The sequence below is a fragment of the Hyperoodon ampullatus genome (genome assembly GCF_949752795.1).
Source record: "Hyperoodon ampullatus genome assembly, chromosome: 3".
In the NCBI taxonomy this organism is placed as follows: domain Eukaryota; kingdom Metazoa; phylum Chordata; class Mammalia; order Artiodactyla; family Ziphiidae; genus Hyperoodon; species Hyperoodon ampullatus.
In genome coordinates this window covers 13,778,097-13,791,595 of record NC_136916.1, presented here as the reverse complement: position 1 = coordinate 13,791,595, position 13,499 = coordinate 13,778,097, and the positions used below count along the sequence as shown (strand labels likewise).

Here is a 13,499-nt window from a genome sequence, read left to right as displayed (position 1 = left end):
GAGGACATGCATTTAGCCCACCAGCTTGTCAGTCACGCTTTGAAATTCAAGCTTAAAAAATGTATTGGGGACTTCCCTGGTGGCACAGCAGTTAAGAATCCGCCTGCCAATGCAGGGGACACAGGTTCAATCCCTGGTCTGGGAGGATCCCACATGCCACGGAGCAACTAAGCCCGTGCACCACAACTACTGAGCCTGCGCTCTAGAGCCCATGAGCCACAACTACAGAGCCCGTGCTCCACAACAAGAGAAGCCACCGCAAAGAGAAGCCTGTGCACCACAACAAAGAGTAGCCCCCACTCGCCACAACTAGAGAAAGCCCGCGAGCAGCAATGAAGACCCAACGCAGCCAAAAATAAAATAAAATCTTTAGGAAAAAAAAAGTATTGATTTACCACTGACATAATTAAAATTATATCCTCTTGTTGGATTGACCCCTTTACCATTATGGAATACTCCTTCTCTGTCTCTTACGATAATCTGTTTTAAAGTTTACTTTGTCTGATATACGTATAGTTACCCCAGCTTTCTTTTGATTTCCATTTGTATAGAGTATCTTTTCCCATCCCTTCACTTTCAGTTTATGTGTGTCCTTATATCTGATGTCAGTCTCTTATAGTCAGTGTATTGATGGGCTAATGCATGTCCTCCAAAACTATAATTTAAAGAATTATAGTTGACCCTTGTACAACATGGGTTTGAACTGCATGGGTCCACTTACATGCAGATATTTTTCAATAATTATGTACTACAGTACTACACGAAACACAGTTGGTTGAATCCACAGATGTGGAACTGGGGATACGGAGGCCTGACTATAAAGTTACATGCAAATTTTTCACTGTGTGAAGGGTTGGCGCCCAAATCCCCATGTTGTTCAAGGGTCAACTGTAATACCAATCCTTCTCTAACTCTTCCAAAAAATAGAGAACACTTTTCAAACTCATTTTACAAGGTCAAACTCATTTGACAAGGCCAGGGAAGCCCTGTTGTGTTTTTATACACTAGTAATGAATTCTCAGAAAAAGAAATTAAGAAAACAATCCCATTTACAAAAAAATAAAATACCTAGAAATAAATTTAACCAAGGAGGTGAAAGATCTGTATACTGAAAACCATAAGACATTAATGAAAGAAACTGAAGAAGACACAAATAAATGGAGAGACAGTCTGTGCTCATGGATTGGAAGAATATGTTAAAATGTCCATACTGGGCTTCCCTGGTGGCGCAGTGGTTGAGAGTCCGCCTGCTGATGCAGGGGACATGGGTTCGTGCCCCAGTCCGGGAAGATCCCACATGCCACGGAGCGGCTGGGCCCGTGAGCCACGGCTGCTGAGCCTGCGCATCCGGAGCCTGTGCTCCGCAACAGGAGAGGCCACGACAGTGAGAGGCCCGTGTATCACAAAACAAATGAAAAACAAACAAACAAACAAAAAAATGTCCATACCACCCAAAGCAATCTACAGATTAAATACAGCCCAATGGCATTTTCCACAGAAATAGAAAAACAATCCTAAAATTAGAGTGGAACCACAAAGGACCCCCAATAGCCAAAGCAATCTTGAGAAAGAAGTACAAAACTGGAGGCATCGTGCTCCCTGATTTCAAATTATATTACACACCTACAGTAATCAAAACAGTATAGTATGAGACAACCTACTGAATGGGAGAAAATATTTGCAAATGATATTACTGATAAGAGATTAATATCCAATACATATAAATAGCTCATAAAACTCAACATCAAAAAAACAACCCGATTAAAAACTGGGGCAGCAGAACTGAACAGACATTTTTCCAGAGGAAATGCAGATTTTTCATATGCAGGCCAAGAGGCATATGAAAAGGTGATCAGCATCACTAATCATCAGGGAAATGCAAATGAAAACCACAATGCATGTCAGAATGGCTATCATCAAAAAGAACACAAATAACAAATGTTGGTGAGTGTGTGGAGAAAAGGGAACCCACATACAGTGCCGGTGGGAATGTAAACTGATGCAGCCACTGTGGAAAGCAGTAAGGGGGTTTTTCAAAAAACTAAAAATAGAACTACCATATGACCCAGCAATTCCACTTCTGGGTATACATCTGAAAAAAACACTAATTTGAAAGCTACATGTACCTCAATGTTCAGAGCAGCATTGTTTACAATTGCCAAGATATGGAAACAAACTAAGCGCCCGTCAACAGATGAATAAAGATGTGGTATATCTATACCATGAAATACTACTCAGCCGTAAAAAAAAGAATGAAATTTTGCCATTTGCAGCAACATGGATGGATTTGAAGGATATTATGCTAAATGAACTAAGTCAGACAAAGACAAATACTCTATGATATCACTTATATGTGGAATCTAAAAAACACACCAAACTAAATAAAACAAAAAAGAAGCAGACTGGCAGATATGGAGAACAAACTAGTGGTTACCAGTGAGGGGGTGGGCAGGCAGCAATAAAAGGGTTGGGGAGAGGGAGGCACAAACTACTGGGGGCAAGACAGGCTCAAGGATGTACTGCACAACATGGGGCACCCAGCCAATACTGTGTAGTAACCGTAAATGGAAAAAATGAATGAAAAATTGTATGAAAAATAAAAAATAAATGGACAGCCCCCCCCCACCAAACAGTATGGTATTGGCATAAAGTCAGATATATATGATCAACGGAAGAGAATAGAGATCCCAGAAATAAACTCATTCATATACCGTCAACTGATTTATGACAAAGGAGCCAAGAATATACAATGGGGAAAGGACAGTCTCTTCAATACATGGTGCTGAGAAAACTGGACAGGCATACGCAAAAGAATGAAACTGGACCACTGTCTTACACCATACATAAAACTTAACCCAGAACAGATTAAAGACTTGAATGTAAGACCTGAAACCATAAAACTCCTGGAAGACAACATAGGCAGTAAGCTCCTTGATATCCCTGATTTGATCCACTATTAAAAATCCACCAATTTTTCTCATTTCCTTTACGAAGAAATCCAAGTTCCTATGCAAGGCATTTAAAGACTGGGTATCTTGGCCCCTGCCTACCTCTCCACTTTTATTTCACCTTAATCTCTGCCTCCTATCCTAATGCTTCAGACATCTGAAACTACTGGCTGAACATGGAGGATGTTTCATATCACTGTGCCTTTTTGAATATTTTCTCTGTGCCTAGAATACACTATTCTGCGTTTTCTATCTAATAACTACTCCTACATTAAGAATAAGTTTCCTCTGTGAAGCCTTTCTAACTCCCAAGATACTGAAGTACTCCCTCTGCTATGCTTCCTCCATAACTATATATACTTTTATAAAAATTATTGCATTATATTGTGATGGCCTCTTTATATAACTGTTTCTTTGTATGGATTACAATCTCCTAAGGCTTAGGGACTATGCCTTTCATGCATATATTCTCAATGCCTGGAGCACATTATAAAGTCAGTGAATAATTACTGAGTGAGTATTTTGGGAAAAAGTCGAAAAACCCTAAGGAAAAATAGATGGGAAGCACACCAGGCCCCTTTGGAGGTAGGACAATAAATTCTGTATGTATTATTAGAAGTGGATAACGCATACATGAGTGGAAAATGACAATAATTATGTATTTCTCTAGGATTAGTGATACTCAAAATGTAGATCTCTTGCTTAGTAAAGTTAGAATTCCACCAGAGACATTTTCATTTCTTAAGGGACATTTTAATTTATAGATTTATAGCTATTAACATTAAATGTGACCTCAAGGACCAACTATTCTATCTACAGGCAGAAATCTTTCTGCATTATCCTATTTGAGAAAAAATAACTGAAACAAAAGAAACCGAAGGGATTTAAAAAAAATCAGGACGTATGATAAAAGGATGTATTGGTAAATAGTACGGGGGAAGCTGGAAATTTGTAGTACTCTTTCCATGTTGTTCAACTATAATGCATCCAGTATTTGTCAAAGGTCATATTATTCAACAGAATGACCCCTGATTCTTAGTTTAGTAACTGGAATCATGTATGTACACTGGAATCTAACTAGCTTTCTTAAAGGGTAACACTTTTAGTAGTTATATTCCCTTAAAACAGCCTCATTTCAATGGTTTATCTATATTCTGTAATATTTAATAATATTTTAGAATTACAAGGGGTCACAGAGACAACCTAGCCCAACACCCTCTTTTTAAGATACAAGAAACTGAAGCCTACAGAAGCTGAAAAGGCTTCTTCAGGTTCACTGGGCAATCAGCGATGGAGTTGGGATAAGATCTCAGGTTTCCCAATTTTAGCCCAGTAATCCATTCTGAGTTGTTGTTGTTTTTTTTTTTTTTTGCGGTACATGGGCCTCTCACTGTTGCAGCCTCTCCCATTGCGGAGCACAGGCTCCGGACGCGCAGGCCCAGCGGCCATGGCTCGTGGGCCCAGCCGCTCCGCGGCATGTGGGATCCCCCCGGACCAGGGCACGAACCCGTGTCCCCTGCATCGGCAGGCAGACCCCCAACCACTGCGCCACCAGGGAAGCCCCATTCTGAGTTTTTTAAATTACAAATAAAAGTGTTAAGTTATCACTGACAGTGAGCATATGTATTGTATCATGCAATATCATAAAAACATATTTAGCCAAACTGTTGAAAGTGGGATACCTTTTAAATATTTCTACAAAATTAAGGTAGGATCATAATTTAAGACAGCATCACAATCAGGACAATACTTGCAAATTCTGTCAATTAGTATAAATGTCATAATTTCCTTTCCAGTTTTATGTCATCTGATAGCAAAGTCCTAGTGTGAAAAGAAAATAATAATAGAGTCAGTATTGCTCAGATAGCTCTCTTAAATGGAGCTGGGAGGCCATTAAGGAAGTATGACTTATGCAAGTCTCAGCCTGGATGGAATCTGACCTTTGGACCTGATGAAGTCATCCAGAACACCTGCCAGAAGCTCAAGATACTTATAGGACCCTTACCATAAAATAACTTGTGACAGTCTATCTACTTATCAGACCCCTACCCTAAAACAACTTGTGATCCCGGGACTCCCTGGTGGTGCAGTGGTTAAGAATCTGCCTGTCAATGCAGGGGACATGGGTTCGATCCCTGGTCCGGGAAGATGCCACATGCTGCAGAGCAACTAAGCCCGTGCACCACAACTACTGAGCCCTCGTGCCACAACTACTAAAGCTCTCACTCCTACAGCCCATGCTCTGCAACAAGAGAAGCCACCGCAATGACAAGACCATGCACCGCAAGCAAGAGTAGCCCCCGCTCGCCGCAACTAGAGAAAGCCCGGGCGCAGCAATGAAGACCCAACGCAGCCCAAAAAAATAAAATAAATAAATAAAAACAAACTTGTGATCTCTTAAGGACAAATACTGTCTGACTCAGGTCAGAGTCCATCATAATTCTCACCAGGCAACTTTTAACACCCTCTGGCTTTTCGTTTTAATAAGCCCCTGACTCTTTTCCTCGGAACATTCTTTCAGAGTTACCAGAATCTGTGTCTCTTGATTTCTGATCCTTAAGACCCCAAATAAACACTTTTCTTATTTGCAGCCTCCTGCATTATTTTTTGGTTGACACTAGATGCATACTAAGTACTCAGAAAACACTTGTTAAATTGACTGAAAGAATACCATATGATAGTCTCAAGCATTAACCACTAACAAGGGAAGGCCTACGTAATTTGCAGAAAAGGGATACAGACAAGAATACAGCTAGGAAAAATATAATAAAGAGGAATAGTTTATAAAATTGTAATAGTTTTTAAAAATATGTGTTATTTAGGTCTTTACTCATCTCTGCAAATTCAAGGAGACTTGAACTGACATCTAGAAAACCACAAACAAACCTATTAGCAGCTTTTTAAGTGAAAATAAGAACTTAGATGAAGTGTGCACTGAAGAGCTGCTTCTTTGTGAAGGCTTTAAATTTTCATGTTTTATCCAGATTTCCTTATGACCAGTGGTATATGTCTGTAAGATGGTTCCCAGGATAAGGGAAATGGATGTGAAAAGTATAAAAACCAGTCTCACACCAGGATCAAGTCATAAAATGATACCTTCATACCCATATGTGTGCCACCATATATTTAACTGCACTTTTAGATGGGGTAGTTTTAATTAGAATTTTTTATTGAAGTATCATTGATTTACAATGTTGTGTTAGTTTCAGGTACACAGCACAGTGATTCAGTTATATATATACACATACATATATATGCACGTATGTACATATATATATTCTTTTCAGATTCTTTTCCCATTTTTTCTTAACAGTTGTGATTTTTCTCTCACTGGTGTCTATTTTCCTTACTCTCAAGAGAAAGCTATTCAACTGTCATATTTTCTTCATTCCTTATTCAGTCTTAAAAATTTATGGCTTCTAGGGCTTCCCTGGTGGCGCAGTGGTTGGGAGTCCGCCTGCCGGTGCAGGGGACACGGGTTCGTGCCCCGATCCCGGAGGATCCCGCATGCCGCGGAGCGGCTGGGCCCGCGAGCCACGGCCGCGGAGCCTGTGTGTCCGGAGCCTGTGCTCTGCAACGGGAGAGGCCACAGCAGTGAGAGGCCCGCGTACAGCAAAAAAAAAAAAAAAAAAATTTATGGCTTCTGACATGCTTTCCACTTACATACAAACAATACCAGTCAACAGTTTTTTAGTTTGAACAATAATAATACATCAAGTACTCTGTTCTTCCTTCATGTGTTTCAATACTTGAGAATAAAAATTATATATAATAAATGTACCAACAAATGAACAGGTATGGAAAACTCCTTGATTACCTGAGCATACATACCACTGTGCCTGACACATAGCAGGCTTATGATAATTATGTTGAATGAATGGCTGACTGACTAGCTGAGTGAATGACGGAAATAAAGATTCCGGTCATTTTGACAGTGGCTGGAATTTGGCACTGAACAGTTCTTGCACGTAACCAAGCAGACTAGACTCGCTTTGCTGAGGGAGGGAAGAGTCAAGCTTCCGTCCAAAAGACAGTAATACTAAGAGCCGTGGGTGCAGCCCTACACCAAAAACTAGGCTAGGGGAGAAGAGAATGGGGGGAGCAACAGCTGGACAAGGGCTTCGGAGGCTTTGTTCTCACTGCTCAGTGCAGCTAAGTGTTCCAGTTCCACAAACATTATAGGTCCGTAACACTACCTAAGAGATTATTCAAATCTTTGAGGAAAGATCTGGCACCACACGATGGTAAATTAGATAAAGTTACCATCATTTGAAGTGAGGCTGTAAGTTAAGGACATATATTAAGGCCAATAATATTTAATAAATGTTAGCCGTGGGTTACTGAATTTCCAAATAGCCCTCCAGAGGGAGGTGAGGGAAGTCTGCTGTCTGCCTCCTACCAGCCTGGGCCACCATGCTGCTCCCCTCCAGCTTCCGCTTCCCACCCAGCTCCCAGGACTGTCTCAAACCTGCCCTTACTCATGGTTTTTACTGTGGTAAAATATACATAACATACGTTATGCCTCTATGGATTTGCTTACTTTGGATATTTTATATAAATGGAATCATACAATATGTGACCTTTAGTTTCTGGCTTATTTACTTACAATGTTTCAGTGTTCATCCACGTTGTGACATGTGTCAGTCCTTTTTATGGCTGAGTAATATTCCATTGTACGTTTAGACCACATTTGTTTATCCATTAATTGATGGACATTTGGGCTGTTTCCACCTTTTGGCTATTGTGAATGGTGTTGCTATGAACATGCACGTGCATGTATTTGTTTGCATTCTTGTTTTCAATTCCCTTGAGTATATACCTATTAATGGAAGGGCTGGATCATACGGTAACTCTATGCTTAACTTTTTGAGGACCCACCAACCTGTTCTGCGCAGCAGCTGAACCATTTTACACACTTTCCAGTAATTTATGAGGATTTCATTTTCTCCATATCCTTGCCAACATTTGTTATTTTCCTTTTCCCCTCTTTTTCATATGGCCATGCTTACAGGGTGTGAGTGGTATCTCACTGTGATTTTGATTTGCATTTCCCTAATGATTAATGATGTTGAGCATCGTTTCACATGCTTATTGGCCATCAGTATATCTCCTCTGCCCATCTTTGAATTGGGCTGTTTTTTGTTGTTGCTGAGTTTTAGGAGTCCTTTATATACTCTGTGTATTAATCTCTTATCAGATATATGATTTGCAAATATTTTCTCCCATTCTGTTCCATCTTCACTCTTGATAGTGTCCTTTGATATACAGAAGTTTCTAATTTTGATGAAGTCCAATTTATCTATATTTTCTTTTGTTGTTGTGCTTTTGGTGTCACATCCAAGAAATCTTGCCAAATTCAATATCATGAAGCTTTCCCCATGTTTTCTTCTAAGAGTTACATAGTTTTAGCTCTTGCATTTATGTCTTTGCTCCATTTTGAGTTAGTTTTTCTATATGGTGTAAAACAAGGGTCCAACTTCATTCTTTTCAATGTGGATATCCAGTTTTCCCAACACCATTTGTGGAAAGGCTGTCCTTTCTCCACTGGACAGTCCTGGCACTCTTGCTGAAAATCATTTGACATATATGCAAGGGATATTTTTTTACTCTATTCTATTCCATTGATATGTATGTCTGTCTTTATGGCAGTCCCACGCTGTTTTGATTACTATAGTTTTGTAGTAAGTTTTGAAATCAGGAAATATGAGTCCTCCAATTTAGTTCTTATTTTCAAGATTGTTTCGGCTATTTGGAGTCCCTTGAGATTCCATTCTGATGGGGATGCACTGAACCTGTAGATTGCTTTGAGTAGTAGTCACGTCTAACAGTAGTAAGTCTTCCAATCCATGAACACAAGATGCCTCTCAATTTATTTTTCTTTAGTTTCTTTCACCAATGATTTGTAGTTTTCAGGGTACTTCATTTATCTTTAAAATGAAGCTCAAAGCCACTTTGTCCAGTCAGTACCACTTGCTTACTGGAGGTCATGGTTTCCTCCCTCCCCCACTGTCTGCCTTGGGTTTACATAAATTGTAGTGCGATATACTTTTTCCCATTTGACACTAAGTTTTCAAGATTTACCATATTGATACATATAGTTCTAGTTCATTCGTTTAAACTGCTATGTAGTATTAGTTCCTAGGGCTGCCATAAAACATTACACTACAAACTGGGTGGCTTAAACATTTACTCCCTCATAGTTCAGGAGGCTAGAAGTCCAAAGTCAAGGTGTTGGTAAGGTTGGTTCTCTTTGGAGGTTCTGTGGAAGAATCTGTTCCACACCTCTCTCTAGCTTCTGGTGGTTGCCAGTAATCTTTGTGTTCCTTGGCTTGTACCTGTATCACTCCAATCTCTCCTGTGTGTTTCTGTGTATCTTCACCTTTTATAAGGACAGCAGTTATTGGATTCAGGGCCTGTCTTAATCCAGTATGACCTCATATTAACTAAGACCCTATCCCTGAATAAGATCATATCCTGAAGTTCTGGGTAGACATGAATAGTGCCCTTTTTGGGAGGGCACTATTCACTATACATTATATGACTATAATATGTAATTCATTTATCTATTCATTCCCCTTGTTGGTGGACATTTAGGTTGTTTCCAATTTTTCGCTATTAGAATGCTGCAATGAATATCTTTTTTTTTTCTTTCATAATTGAGATTTTATTGGTTGCTTTGAGGATCAGTACACAGACATTTCAATTTGTCCACAATTCTCAACATATGTACCAAAAATCTAAAAAATCATGTAGTTGTGATTCTTTTCTGAACAGTTATTCCAGTGACTTTCCAGCTTAAAATTTGGAGGCAAATTTTCCTTCACAGGATATCAAGTACCAATATCTTCAAATATTGATATGCTGTTACATCGTAAGTCCCACTAATTCGCAATTTAATATCATATACACTACATACTCAAATTGTCAATCGTTCACAGCACATTAACAGTTACTAGAAGAACTGGACTACCACGACCAAAGATGTTAACAGAGTGCACAAAATTCTGCCCAGGAGAGCCAAGATCAAGGGGTGAGTGGTTTGCTTTAGGAAACAATTCTACCAAAAACAACATGGGAAGAGTAGTAATTTAAAGTGTTTAAGACATTAAATGCACAACTGACTCCAAAGTGCCATTTAGTGTGCTTTGTATTATAGGATATAAAAGCTACCCCCCCATCTGTGGAATGTTAAGCTGACTCCCAAGACAATCAAAGCCTCCCATATTCAATATCCCCCTATTTTCTGGTTGTACCAAAAAATAAACAACCAGCAAATGATATCACCTCTTAAAAAAAAGCGTTTACACTTAAAAAATGGGATGAGGTGGGATTCCCTCCTTTTTAAAAATGTTTCTGGAAGTACTAAAAAACTTGCATTTACAAAATAGTTGACAGAAATATTCCTCTGGATTGTACAAGAAGGGAGACAGGGGCCGGGTGCGTGCTATTAATCAGACTTGGCGTCTTTCCCTCCTGCTTCATCAGAGGCTGTGCTCTCCTGGTTTTTAGTTTCTCCATTTTCTGCAGGTAAGTCTTCTTTAGCCTCTTGGTGAGCCACTTCAGCCTGTTTTCCCTTTGCTCCCCTTTTCCCTTTTATCTGCACTTTTTTGTCTAAAGATTTATCCCTTCCTGCCGCCTTTTTTGGCTTCGTTTCCACTTTTGCAGGAGCCGGTGTAGCTGACAACCTCGCTCATCTCCTCTTGGGTTCCTCCTTCGCTGCCCCCTCCTTGGAGCTGACCTTCCTCTTGGGCATCGTGGCGGCGGGGCTGGCGCCTGCCGGGTACCTGTGGGCCATGGTGCGCCAAGAGCCTTCTCGAAGCTGGGCTGCCTGGCCACTGCCGCTCCTCCCGCCAATGAATATCCTTTAAATGACTCTTTACCTACTTGTGTGTTTACTGATTCCTGACAATAGGATATGGGTATCTTCAAATTTGCAATTAGGTATCACCAAACTTTTCTCCAAAGTAACTGTATTAATTCACTTTCCCATCAAAAGCAATGGAGATTTGGGACTTCCCTGGTGGTCCAGTGGTAGAGAATCCACCTTCCAAGGCAGGGGACATGGGTTCAATCCCCGGTCAGGGAACTAAGATCCCACATGCTGACGGGCAACTAAGCCCACGTGCCACAACTACTGAGCTCACGCCCAACAACTAGAGAACCCGCATGCCGCAAACTACAGATCCCACACGCCCTGGAGCCTGCGCACCACTAGAGAGAGAAAACCTGCACGCCACAACTAGAGAGAAACCCCAGCGCCGAAATGAAGAGACCATGCGCCACAACAAAAGATCCCAAATGCCTCAACGAAGATCCAATGTGCCGCAACTAAGACCCAACACAGCCAAGAAGCAAATAAAATAAATATTTTTTTAAAAGCAATGGAAGTTTCACATTTTTCCTCCATATAGTTGGCAACATCTAAATTTTTTTTTTTTTTTTGCGGTACGCGGGCCTCTCACTGTTGTGGCCTCTCTCATTGCGGAGCACAGGCTCCGGACACGCAGGCTCAGTGGCCATGGCTCACGGGCCCAGCCGCTCCGCGGCATGTGGGATCTTCCCGGACTGGGGCACGAACCCGTGTCCTCTGCATCGGCAGGCAGACTCTCATCCACTGTGCCACCAGGGAAGCCCGGCAACATCTAAATTTTAACTTTGCCAGATGTATTAGCTTGTTATTACAAAACAAACAACTGAAAATCTCAGTAGATAAAACAACAGGCATTTATTTATCACATGAGTCTGTGGGACACTCAGAGGTGGCTGATCTAGGCTGGGCTAGCCCCGGTGGATTGCCTATATTACATGTTTCAAAGTTGGTTTTACTATCATACTCATTTAACAGAGCAGAAACTTTTAAAGCAAACCTCAGGTATTAGAAAATGACTTTTTAAAACTCAATACCTAACATTTTTAGGAAATTTTTGTATCTATGTTCATATGTAACAATAATCTCTTCCTTTTCATAATACATATTTAATTTTGAAATTAAGATTTACATTAGCCTCATAAAAGAACTTGGGGAGTTTTTCCTCTACAAATATTAGAATACCTATATAAGATAGAGGTTATCTGGTCCTTGAAGGTGTGGTATTTGTGCCTTTTTTTGCCATGTAAATTTAGGTTACGTTGTTAGATGCATAATGATTATAAGGGTCAGAATTCTGATTTTTTTCTATCCCTTTACTTACAATCTTTCAGTGACACTGTGTTTTAGGTGCTTCTCTTATAAATAACATGTGGCCACATTTTGCATTAGTTTTTCAATTTGAAAATACTACTTTCATGTATTGTGAGTACTGAAATATTTGGATTTATTCTTTATCTTAACTTCTGCTTTTGTATCTTCTTTTATGTATCTTTTATTCTCTTTTCCTATATTCTATTTTTCTTACTGTGTTTTTCTCCACCTATTGGTTTGAAAATTGTACATACTATAGCTTTACACCTAGATTTTAAAAATAATCATTGACAAAGTCTAATTAGTATCTCTATCCTCCTCCCACTCAATACAAGGATGCTAAGGATGCTAAAATGTTTCTGATTTCCTTCTCCCATCTTCTAACTTTTGCTGTCATACTGTTTTTAACCCCCTCCAATTAGTCATCATCATTACAGTAATTTCTTTTACAATCAGTGCTTAAGATTGATCAACAGGTTTACTTTTTTCTGAGTTAGAGCTTTTTCTTGCTGCCCTCTCCTTCCTCTATATTCAATTTTCTTCTTGCTGAGGTATACCCTTTATTTGCTTTCAAAGTAAGGGTCTGTGAATGGCAAATTGATGTCTTAATTTTCCTGAAAATATCTCTATTTTATTCTCAATACTTTTAACAAGGTATAAAATGCTACGTTGACAATTATTTTCCCTAAGCAATTTGAAGAAATTTTTCTATCTTTTTCTGATATCTTTTGTTTCAGATGGGAAGGTAATTGTTAGTATAACTGGTGTTCTTTAATTTTTGCTCTACAATTGGTTTAAAATTTTCTATTTGCTTTAATGCTGAACAGTTTCTCTATGGTTTGTTTAAATGTGGATTGTTTTTATTTATCCTGTTCAGGATACTGTGTACTTCTTAAATATGAGGACTTGTCTTTCTTGTCAATTCTGGAAAAGCTCAACCATTATTTTATGGTAATATTGCATCTCCCATTTACTTCTTCTAAACTGTCATTAGATAGATATATGCTGTACTTTCTCATTCTATCTCCCATGTCTCCTAAGCATTCTTATATTTTCCTTCCTTAACTCTTGGTTCTGTATTCTGGGTGATTTGACCAGATCATCTTCCAATTTACCAATTCTCATTTCAGTAGTTTAATCTAACCATTAAAGAAAAAAAAATCAATGAACATTTCATTTATAGTTCTTTTTTTCCCTCTTATCCTGTCATGTTCTTTCATTAAGGTTTTATTACTTCTTTCATCTCTTTAATTGTTTATTTAAAAATGATTAGTTTTATGGTATCTTTCAGATTAGGTTTCTTATCTCCTGTTCTTAGAAGGACAATTTTCTTCTTTGTTGCATCTGTTGACTATCCTCACAGTTTATAT

General features: G+C 39.3%; 1 protein-coding gene and 1 pseudogene across 3 annotated transcripts in view; both read right to left on the bottom strand.

Moving 5' to 3' along the window:
• Positions 1–13,499, bottom strand: part of DNAJC1 (DnaJ heat shock protein family (Hsp40) member C1) — a 198,402-nt gene that overhangs the window by 48,746 nt on the left and 136,157 nt on the right. The gene's annotated exons all lie outside the window — the stretch shown is intronic.
• LOC307050125 (non-histone chromosomal protein HMG-14-like) lies at positions 10,396–10,701 on the bottom strand (annotated as a pseudogene). The gene has a single exon. The product of its transcript is annotated as a non-histone chromosomal protein HMG-14-like (transcript).